This window comes from Chlorocebus sabaeus, chromosome 8 (genome assembly GCF_047675955.1).
Source record: "Chlorocebus sabaeus isolate Y175 chromosome 8, mChlSab1.0.hap1, whole genome shotgun sequence".
NCBI classification, from domain to species: domain Eukaryota; kingdom Metazoa; phylum Chordata; class Mammalia; order Primates; family Cercopithecidae; genus Chlorocebus; species Chlorocebus sabaeus.
This window is the reverse complement of record NC_132911.1, coordinates 96,902,030-96,914,290: the sequence shown is the minus strand read 5'-3', so window position 1 is coordinate 96,914,290 and position 12,261 is coordinate 96,902,030. Positions and strand designations below refer to the sequence as shown.

The 12,261-nt window shown below is 37.5% G+C and overlaps 1 non-coding gene across 1 annotated transcript in view; it reads left to right on the top strand.

Moving 5' to 3' along the window:
• The window catches only part of LOC103237124 (uncharacterized), a 33,924-nt gene extending 21,932 nt beyond the window's left edge, over positions 1–11,992 (top strand). The window contains exons 2-3 of the transcript XR_005241029.2: positions 11,171–11,241; positions 11,491–11,992. This is a non-coding gene — a transcript (uncharacterized protein). The remainder of the gene's footprint in view (positions 1–11,170; positions 11,242–11,490) is intronic.
• The last annotated feature ends 269 nt before the right edge of the window (positions 11,993–12,261 follow it).

The window sequence follows — 12,261 nt, the reverse complement described above, 5'->3', positions numbered from 1 at the left end:
CCTTGGTGATTATCGTGGCAGAATCTTCAGGTTTTAAGTGGCTCCTCCAGACTCCATGCAGGAACTTAGAAACAATCTTGAAGAAAAAAAGTGCCATTATGAGTTGTATTGATGCTGTGATTTTTAATAGAAAATATTATTATAATGAGAAAGAGTATCCTAAATAGCCACCCACAAAGAAAAATATTTTCATCACTATGATCAGATCAGGACAAGTACACCTGCAGTGCTCTTGACTCATTCCTGAATATCTGATGTCAATATCTGTATGCCTACCTGAGTCTTGGGGTAGTTCACTGTGTTTCCTCAGGCTATAACCCCTGCACTTTTTACTCCTACGCTGCATTCCTCAGAGAGTTCTTTTCTATCCTGGTATCAGCTGCCACAACCATACAAAAGATTTACAAATCTCTCCAAGCCTTCTTGGATCTAAGTCCTGTCTCCAAATGCTTATTTGTATTCAGATTATTCAATAAATTGTTGAAATATTTTCCATGCAACTAATATTTTGCAAAGGTGATCCTTTGAATTGACAGTAAAGGGAAGCTCAGCAGAGACTTTTGAAGAAAATGGACTTTGAAATGGGCCTTGAAGAATGGGCACTATTTTATTAGGCAGTGTGGAAAATGTTGGGAGGCCATAGAAAGATGCAAGAGTGGCATCAACATCTGCCCAGGGGCAGGACAAGTACATTGAACACAGTGACTACTCAGTTTGCTACCAGCTTGGGCACATGGCAGGGAGAATGGTATCTGGCAGGATATCAGGAAGAGTTTCAAGTAATTAATGGGAATAGTGTGAAATACAGATGGACCAGCAAATTATGGCCATTCAGTTGGCTATTCTGGGAAGCTTGAACAATTTTTGGTAAACTATAGTTAGTAAACATTTCTTTGAAGAAAACATTTCCATTTTATATGACATTTTTATAAATGAAAGTTTGAAAGTTAGTGGAGTATAGTGAGCACAGGCACTATCATCTCTGTTAACTTATGCCTTCAGCTCCTTTTTAAAAAAAATTAAGTTAATTTATTAAAATATTTATATTGATGCATAATAATTGTGCATATTTATAGCAGACACGTGACATTTTGATACATGCATATAATATATGGTGATCAATCAGGATATTTAGGATATCCACCATTTCAATTATTTATTATTTCTTTGTGTTGAGATACTCCAAATCTTTTCTTCTGGTTGTTTTGAGATACACAATAAATGTTTGCTAACTATAGTCATGCTACTGTGCTATTGAACACCAGAACTTGCTCCTTCTATCTAACTCTGTGTTTGTGCCCATTTACCAACCTCTCTTCATCCCCTCCCCACCATCCCCAAGCCTCTACTCTCTACCTCGAAGAGTTCTACTTTAAGCTTCTACATATGAATGAGAACATGTGATATTTGTCTTTCTATATCTGGCTTATTTCACTTATCATAATGACCTCTAATTCCATCTATGTTGCTGTAAATGGTATGATTTTTTTAATGGCTAAATAGTATTCCCTTGTATATATCTATCTCATTTTCTTTATCCATGCATCCATTGGTGGACCCTTAGGTTGATTCCATATCTTGACTATTGTGAATGGTGCTGCAGTAAACATGGAGGTGCAGATATTCCTTTGATGTACTGCTTTCCTCTCCTTTGGATAAACACCCATTAGTGGGATTGCCAGATTGTATGATAGTTCTCTTTTTAGTTTTTTTGAGAAACCACCATATTATTGTTTATAATGCCCGTACCAATTTACATTCCCACCCCAAAAGTGTTCCCTTTTCTCTGCATCCTTGCCAGCATTTGTTATTTCTTGTCTTTTTTATAATAGCCATTCTAACTGGGGTGAGATGATATCTCCTTGTGGTTTTGATTTGCATTTTCCTGATGATTAGTGATGTTGAGCATTTTTTCAAATATCTCCTGGCCATTTGTCTGTCTTCTTTTGAGAAATCTCTCTTCATGTCCCCACTTTTTATTTGTTTGTTTGTGTTAGATTATTTGTTTTTTTGCTGTTGAATTATTTGAGTTCCTTGTGTGTTCTGGGTATTAGCCCCTTGTCATCTTCAGTTTCTTTTTAGGTAAAATACCAATCATATTAAAACAGATTTTACATGCAAAAGAATAAGTCAGGAAAAATTCCTACTTACCATTTCAATGCCACTTGTAAATGAATTAGTTAATAAAATATGAAGAAAATAATTATTGCTCATAGTTAACACTAATTCAATATGCCTCTTTTTTCTTGCTTACTTTTTTATTCCTTTCCCCCATTCATTCACAAGTCCTGAACATTTTCCCTTTGAAATAACTTTTGTAGAATTTCTTTCATGAATTTGGCTGCAAAATTCATCAATTAAACTCCTAGAAATCATGCAGAAACAATAACTGGAATTTTTTAAGGCAAGGAACCCATTTCAATGAATCTAGAAGCAGATCGAATCCTCAGACACCAATATGCATATAAGGGCTTCCAAAAGCAACTAGGAGGGAAGGAACCCATGTCAGTGTGGACAGCAGTGAAGAGAAGGAATGTGCAAAGTGGAGATAGATGCTGTGCATCAGATCTCAGAATACTGTCAGAGAATGAGGATCCTTGCCACCCCAAAATTAATATTATAATTTATATTTGCAAGCATGAGTATAGAACTAGGGTGAGCAAGGCTACCTGGGTGACAGAGCAAGACTCTGTCTTGATTTAAAAAAAAAAGAAGAGAGAGAGAAAGGAAGGGCGAGGAAGGTGTGGAGGGAGCATGCTGGATAGGAGGTGCTCAGTATGTATTCAGTATTCAGCAGTTGCAGGAAATGAGGGCAGCTGTCAGGTTTCAAAGCTGTGAGAACTTCAGGAGGGTCCTGACCACTGCTGTGTGATCTTCATAGAAGAGCTGTTTTGTGGGTGGCCCTTTCAGATTCCATGAGTTCCAAAGCAAGGTCAAGGCTGCAAACCACACAGCTTATTACATTAACTAAAGTACTTTTCATTCACTTGGGTCCATAGTTTATCCACCCAATATAATAATGCAGCATTTATAATTGCATTTTGTTGTTGTTGTGAATAGAACACCCAGCAAAGTCAGCAGAAGGAAAAATATTTGTAGTTAATCTCTTGTGAGTGTTTAACTGCAAGGTTACGGAGATGGCATAGTGTGGGCTTTGGAGTCATGAAGATCTAGGTTAGATAGGGTGGGGTTTATCATTTAACTGTGATGCCGAATTTCTGCCTGATCTGCCTTTAATACCTGGCTCCTGGCTCTTGATTTGTCTGGTACCTGGTCTAGTTTACTTCATTTGGTTTCTGTGGTACCTGCTCTAAACAACATGCTCAGACTCTAGACTTTTCATCCACTTCAAAGTATTGGCTGTTCTGGTTACAAACTCATCTTTTGTATCCAAACCTAAAAGGAGAATAACTAATGATAAAATAGGTTTGTGGAAGCTTTAAAGAGTTCAGCCTTCTTGACTTAGCTATATGTCATAGGTTGGCATTATAACATGTACCGTATTGTACAGTGTGTTTAGGTTTAGGTCAACCAATGTCCTTTAAAAAAAAGAAAAATCAGTGCAGACAATATACACCTTCAATTACACAAGTATCCTCCTTAGAACAAAATTTAAAAGCAGGGGGGTGGGGGTGTCTCTGACCTTAAATTGTTTATTTAATTTTATTTTAAGAGAAGAAGATAAGATCCCAGGTAAATTTAGGGGTAACATAAAATGTAGAGGGATGAAATTGTATGTTCCACTTCCAATGCTGAAGATGCAGGAAGGCATCACAGAAAGAAGCTGAACTATATTCTGCCCTTGATTTGAGAATTAAGAACTTCCAAAAGTTCAACATGAGACAACCCTTATCCCCACTGTCTTAAGGATTGTGAGAGTAAACAAAGACCAGGCATTAATCTGTGAACTGGAGTGAGGCTGTGCCTGATTGCATATCTGGCACCGAGAACATGGCAGTAACCAAGGCGGCAGAGGGATGGGTACTCAGGTCGAGCAGGGTCTATTCTGTACTCCTAGGGGAATGCTGGGTCATTGAAGTGCTTGGAAGAGAAGCCTATTCTCACTCCTTCCCACCTCATCACACTGATTTTCAAATATCTCCAAAACCTTCTTCATCAGCAGCGGTGGAGGCTGCAAACTCCACGGGAGAATTCTTCTCCTTTTCAATTTGGGTAGATGTAGTTAATGTACCTACTTAATAGTGCGCGAGAAAGAAGAAACAATCCTTTTCTGCTGCCCTCTTGCGTTCCATGCTCAGGCTTTCCAAAATGCCTCATCATCCTTCTTAACAATGGGGCACAGACTACATTTGACTGCGCTCCTCACTAGCTGTAATGTGTGAAAAAGATCTTACAGTTTAATTACCTTTTATTTTAAAAAATAAGAATGGAATTTACATATGATAGATAGAAAACCACATATCAACAGGAGTGTAGAAAAACAAGCAGGTGTTAATAAATTTCCAAGAAACATTAATCTGTTTCTGCAAATATATCCTGCTGTTCATTTAAATGGAATGATACTCTATAAATTTACCACTTGAGTCACTCTCTGAGCTATCAAAACGTAATATATAACACCTTCGATGATCAAAGTGAAAGTAAGTTTAGAAATCCAATTTGTTTTTTTCACCATTTAAGCTCTTTATTTAACTTTTGCATTCCAGCCCTCATTTTAATCAAGCTTCGATTTTACTTGCTCACATTTCGTGTTGTAATGCAATTATAGGTATGCTTCAAAAGTTGTCCTGAAATGTTGCAATTGCCCAAAATAAAATTTCATTCTAAAACAAATATATACAAATAAGAAAAAATATCCTCTGTCACATCTGAAGATTTAAAATAACTTACAATTGTGCAATTCAAAATTGGAGAACATTGATGGAATCAGAGGTAACCTCGAAGAAACTGGGAATAGAGCTGTAATTTGTTGGAATAAAAATGAGAAAGAAGTAATGGATCTGTGTGGCATAAGTAGGCTTCCCCTGGTTATCATAACACATGGCCAATAGATGAATCCTGAGGTCAATAAGAAGGAAACTGCAGATGGAATTCATCATTGAAAGGGATTGGCAAAAACACCAAAGGAACTAAAGCTCCCCCAAATCATATGTGATTGGCTTTGGGGACATAGATGAGGGAATGGGCCAGGATGAGGTGAGGCAGTAGTAAAAGGGAGAAACTTGCTTTTCATTCCAAATCTTTTCACCTTATTTGATGTTTCCCCACATGCCTATACTACTTTAATAAAATACCAGAATAAATAAGAATAAAATAATCCATTGCTTTAAAGTACTTGATGTTCACATAATTAAAATTATTTTAACATTTTTATTTTAATGAATACATAATTGGGATTTTTATAGTCATTATCATCATGTATGGTCTGTGCTACTCAAATATAGTCCTTAAAATATGTTAATTTTATTCTTTGTTTGCTTTTGAGATAGGGTCTCGTCTGTCACCCAGGCTGGAGTATAGTGGTGCTATAACTACAGTCTCAACCTCCCTAGTTTAAGTGATCCTCCTACCTCAGCCTCCCACATAGCTGGGACCACAGGAGCATGCCACCACACCCAGCTAATTTATTATTATCATTATTATTATTATTATTATTATTATTTTGTAGAGACAGGGTCTCCTTATGTTTCCCAGGCTGACCTTGAACTCCTGGGCTCAAGCAGTCCTCCCACCTTGACCACCCAAAGTGTTGGGATTATAGCCATGAGCCACTGCATCCAGCCTTATTTCTGTTCTTAAAGGAAAGAATGGACACAGTCTCTCAGTCTAGAAGGAGAAGTTCTTTTTATTATAAGGAAAGCAGAGAGAAATGGTTTATATGGTGGCAGAAATGCCAAATCTGCTTAAAGGGTTCTGGTCTAAAATTAAGGACATGATAAATTAATAATAAAAATACAAAGGCAGGTAATAAGCTCAACTGACAGGTTTATCAGGCATCCCTGAGTGAAGGTGAGTGCCAAGGAATAACAAGCAAGTAATGAAGGTTTAACCAGGAAGTAGCAAAAGCTGTTATCCCAGGAAGCTGAGATCAGGAAGCAGGTATTAGGTAAAGTTTCAGGACAATGGAACCTCTGATATGACAAGAAGTCACTCAGGTAAGTCAGTTCTTTTCTTATACATAATTTTATTGTGTTATATTTCAAAAGCACTTTCAGGTGTCTGACATCTCCAGTTCTCTGCCTTTTTTACCCAGTTTGATTATGCTGCTTAATTCACTACCCACAAGACAGTCCACTTTGCTTAGTGTGTGAGGACCTGACCCAAGGGCATCTATGCATTCCTGTCCTCAGGCATTTTCATTTTCATGACTCTATTTGCAAATGGATCTATTGTTCACATGGGACAGAAGAGAGTGGCAATCTTGAGATACTCAAAAGTCTCTGTGGCTTCTAATTCAGTTCTAATGCTTGGTGTTTGATGCAGTTTCCAAGGAGAGCTGTGACACAAGGGCATTAATCTACCTCATGACAGCATGGGGTTTTAATGCGTTTTCTGCATCCACAGAAAGAGCCTCCTATGGAGGTGGTGAAGGGAGTTACGGAGAAATCAATATCTTCATTTCACTGGGGCACTGACAATTTGTAGCAATGATACGAGGGATCACTGCACAGGGAGAGCTTGTTGGACAGAATCTAACGTACAGTACATATACTTCTGAAAATTGACACAAAGACTTGCTTCAAGAGTAAAAAAGAAAAACAACAAAAACAAGTGAGTGGGCTACATGGAGCCATTACCTTTCCAGAAATATGTAGATAGCCTGTCGTAACACCAACAACATGATTTTGGAGCAATAAAGGGTTCATTATAATTCTGTTCCTGGGAAGAAAAATTAATTCCATAAAGCATATAAAGGAATCATGCTGGTAAGGGAAAATAAAGGCACAGACAAACATAGAAAACCATACCATAAAGTGCCCAGGATCAAGCATAAGGCCATTCAGCCTTGTCAGTGAGGTTGGCCAAGGAAAGTGAGGCTACCTTCAGAGATATTCTGGGATGGAGCATGAGTCGGAGTGTTTAACTAGACTGACCTCTTTAATCTTTTGTCAACCACAGATATTAAATTTGATGTTAAAACCAGTATTACTTGAAAATAATACTTAGTAGCCAACTATTGATTGCTATCCTTTTCTTTTTTTCTGGGTACTATTGCTTAGTTTACTCTGATTTCTGTGATATTCCAGAATTCTATGTACACTGCTGTAGTTAGCAGATATATATAAGACTATATCCTTATGTATCTGATACATTCCAAATAAACAATTAAGAAAGATACATAGATGCACACTTTTAAAGATGAGTATTTATTGTTTTGGCATCTTCATAGCTTCCATTTGATCTGAATACATATATGAAAAAGCTTTTTTGTACCTTAAATTGATACACAATCTTGTTACCTATAGGCGTTATTTATCTTATTTTATATACTTATAAAAATAAAATGGGAATGGTTAACCTTTCAATACCTTCCGTGAATTTTATTGTTTGTTTTTTAAATTCTGACAATCAATGTCAAATAATCTTTTTAAAAAGGTCCTTAGATTTGGGTGCTGTTAAGATTCTCTTTTCCTGAGTCATGAAAAAAGATCTTTTTACTGTGTTGCTCAGATATGGTGGCTATTTCTAAAGTAGGGTAGAGACAGGATGCATACAAGATGCAGATATTCAAGAAAATACAGTCTGCTGCAAAATTTCCCAAATGCGTGTTCTGTGGAAAACTAGTCTCAAAAGAGTTCCATCATCAAATAAGTTTGGAAGATGCTGCATCTTATCTCCCTTCTTGGAGATTTATAGCACACTTCAGAATATTTAAAGCTTTGGTAAATTCTGCAGAAAAGGAACTGGTTTAACAAATCCCAGCATTTCTTAAACTTCTTTGACATTGAAACTTGTCTTTAAAAATTTATAAAATACCCATTAACAACCTGCCTAATTGTGGAAAAATTAGAGTCTTACATGCTTTGCAAAATGATCCGCTACCCATCGGCAGAATACTCTGCACATAGACTGTTGAACTTAAACATGTATTATTATTTCTCTGTAATATCCATGGTAGGGTAGAAGCTACAATGTGAATCCCTCTATCACTCACCTGCCTTAATGGCTTCATCCATTTTCATTATCTTCTCCATTATTTCAAAAAAACTGCTCTAAAAAATAACCAACTAAATGGTCATTTGGCTTGTCAAATTAAGTGCTGTATGAATGTAATAATAATAGCGACCATTAATTGAGCACCCACTGTATGTCAAGCAATGAAGCACTAAGTCAGACACTTAACATAAACTTCCCCTGTTTCACCAGCAGAGGAGAAATTGCTATCTTCATTTAAAAGGTGAGAAAACAGTCTTGGAGAAGTCATACATCTTGCCCAAATTCACTTGCTACTACAGGATCAAGGCGGCATTGCATAACAACCTTTCTTTCGTCTCCCAAGACCCTGCACTTTTCACTATATCATGCTGTCTCTCTAAATAACATGAATTCATCTAGTCCCAGCAAGATAATAAAATATGAAGTGATAAGAATAATGATGCCAATAATGGTAATTAATAACAATCAGAATGGTATTAAAACTCTACATATTGTCATTGTGTAAAATTTATGGAGGTGCAGTGTTTTAATATTATAGAGCCCACTCTCTTTTCTCCCACCCCCACATCCAATTAATCACTAGCTCTGGTTGATTTTTTTCTTTAATATATCTGCAATCCATCTACTGTCACTAATTTTTGTTCAAGTCACCATTTTATCTGTTCCGGATCTTTAATACAACCAACACCTAACTGGTATCCTTGCCTTCCTTCAAGTTATTTTATGCACTGCAGCCACAGTGATCTTTCTAAAATACAGATCTGAGTACTCGCCATTGTTTTAAAACCTCCAAGACTTCCCACTGACAATAGGCTAAAAACTAAACTTAGAGGCTTCTAGGATCCCGCACTGACGTAGTTTGCATATATGTCCCCTCTAATTTTCATGTCAAATTATAATCCCCAGTGTTGGAGGTGGTGTCTAGTAGGAGGTGATTGGATCATGGCAGTGGATTTCTCATGAATGATTTAGCACCATGCTCTTGGTGCTGTCCTTGTGATAGAGAGTTTGCACAAGATCTGATCATTTAAAAGTGTGTGACACCTCCCCTCTGCTCTTGCTCCTACTCTGACCATGTAATGTGCCTGTTCCTGCTTCACCTTCCACCATGAGTAAAAGCTCCCTGAGACCACTCCAGAAGCTGAGCAGATGCTGGTACCATGCTTCCTGTACAGCCTTCAGATCACGAGCCAATTAAACCTCTTTTCTTTATAAATTACCTAGCTGCAGCTATTTCTTTATATGAACATATGAATGACCTGATACACTCATCATCTGGCCCATGTTAGCTTTCCAGCTTCAAACTCCACACTCTCCTACCTTATTCTAAGCCCTTTCAACAGCAAACTACCAATTTCATTGATTCCAAGTTGCCCTTTGATTTCATTTCATATCTTCACACTTCTAAAATTAAGATGTGCTTTACCATCAATAATTTGTCACATTTAAGTGGCAGCGATTTTTGTTTCTTGTTGGTGTATAAAATGAAGGGCCCTGCAACAACTGGTAGCTTCAGAGATTCAGTGAGATGCTGCTCTGCCATTTCCCTGATGTACCACCCTTTCTTATTTGGACAGACATTTCCCTAACTATTCTTTCTGCGTAAGGTGTTTTTGTACTCTTCTTCACTTACTATTCCCAGTCTTAACTTTCCTCTGGGAACCTTTTCAAATTCTCCAAGTCTAATTTAAGGATGCCACTATTTGCCTGCATAGCATTACTTTATCACATTTGTGGATAGTGATTTTAAGGGATGCCCCATAACCCTTTGCCACCCCTTCCTTCCCTAATGTGAAAACTAATTTCCCTGTCCTGAGTTTGGATTCTACTGAGTGACTTGCTTCTGAAGAATAGAATGTAGTAGAAGTCACTGTGTGCCATTTTCAAGATTTGGTCATAAAAAGACCTTGTGTGTTCATTCTTGCAATCTCTTGGATTGCTTTCTTGGGGAAAGCTAGCTGCTGTGTCATGAAGAAATTCAAACACCTTCATGAAGAGTTCTCATGACAAGGATCCGAGGCTTCCAGCCAAGAGCTGTGTGAGGGCGCCATCTTGGAAACAGATTCTTAAGCTCCAGTCAAACTTTTAGATGACTGTAACCCTGGTCAACATCTTGCTTGCAATCTTAGGAGAGACCCTGAGCCAGACAACCTAGCTAAGTTACTCCCAAATTCTCTACCTACAGAAATTGTGAGATGATAAATGAATGTTATTTTTAGCCACTAAGTTTGGGGTGGTTTGAAACACAGCAAGCTATAACTAATATAACACTGAATTGAAATTGTTTCTTTTCTTGTCTGTACCTTCTTTTGGACTGAAATCGCCTGGAGGATAGGCCCTGCATGCTGCTTAAGTTATCTTTCCAGTGCTAAATGTACAATTCAGCATGCATTGTGGATTCAAAAAGTTGTGCTGATGTATACAGGTGGAAGAATCATATCTCATCCAGTACTTCAATTTAGACAGCAAATCATCCCTCTTCTTCCCAAGCAAGTATTTGCAAGACTTTTATATTCGTGAGAATTTATTCATTTATTTATGGTACAAGGAAGGAAGGAATAGGGTTTTCTTAATGCCAATGTTTTATTTTCCCTACAATAGTCAGAATGATCATTTAAAACTGTTATGCTATCTGCTGAAAAACTTTTGGTGTTTTTTCATTGCACTTAGAATAAGATTTAACTTTCTTCCTGTAGACTACAAAACTCTCCAAGACCTAGCTTCTCTCTACCTTTCTGACCTTACCTCTTACTACTCTCCTAAGATTTTAGTCTTCTGTTTCCTCAAAGACACCAAGCTATTTCCTCTTCAAAGCCTTTATACTCATTCTTTCCTTGGCCTGAAGTTTTCCACTTGCCTATCTTTGCAAAAATGATATGTTTTACATAAATCGGATTTATAGATTGCCAATTTCTCAAAAGAGACCCATCTAAGTTTCCCCTTTACCTCACTAGTTACTAACATCCCCAATACCCTGATATATTTTCTTCCTATCAGAAATTATTCTCTTTATTTGTTCATGTGTTTGGTTTCCCTCCCCTCTCTTAACTAGAATTGAGCCCAATGAGGGGAGAAACCTTGACTTTCCAGTTGACCCCTGTGTCTCTCGACACACGGCACATGGTGAGCACTAAACAAGAATCATTTTCTGGGTGAATGAATACATGAAAGGGTGAAGAATGAATGAAAGAAAAGTAGTACATGGGAGAGACAGAGAGGTGCCAGGGATGTCCAGCATCATGTTTCCTGTCTATATGTTCTCTCTTACTTTATTGGAGATGCTATTAAGAGAGAGGTCAGAATTAAAAGAGGAAATTTACATTTGACATACCTGGTGAGACTTGGCTCAAGCAGAGGTGCATCACGGCACAGGTGAAACGGTGTGATGAGAGGCATTGAAGGCCATTACTTCATTCACAGGAATCTCAGCAAGGCTCTGCACTTCAAAGAAGGCAGTTCTGGAAACAGCAGACAAGCTCCTTTGGAAAGAATATCTGCCACCCAAGGATGGTCTCTGCCTATGGAGGCAAAAATGAGTGTCTTCAGAGCCCATCAGTGGCAGTGGAATTAATGAAGAAAGCAATGGCAGGAAAAGTTGAATAAAGCAGACCCTTCATGGTAAATCTGGTTGGTAAATTGCCTGTGACCACATGTGGGAGAATCACTGGAGGAATCCCAGTTACATTTGGTCAGAGTGTGGGGAGGGGAACCTTCTCAGGAAAGAAAGTAGAGGTCCTATTTTAGGAAAAAAAAATGAAGACCAGAAACCTGTTTTCAAGTTTTTTTCATACTCTGACAAAATCAGAAACTGCTGTTCCCATAGAACAGGAACAAGAGTGCTGAATTTCAAATCAGAAAACCTGAGATTTAGTAGTAGTTCCTTCACAGTCCAGCTGTGTCACTGGGGCAATTCACATAGTCTTTGTACTTTCTGTTTCCTCGTTTAAAATATAAGAATAATGATATCTACATCTACTGAAGGGTGTTGTGAGGATCAAATGAGATAAAATTTGAAAATACATATGACATCTTTGAAAAATATAAATTGCCATACATTATTAGTTATTTATGACTGTAACATTTGGAATAGTCTGCCTAGCTTATAAAGATGCCTTTTGACTCTTCAATACTTCTCTTATTTAC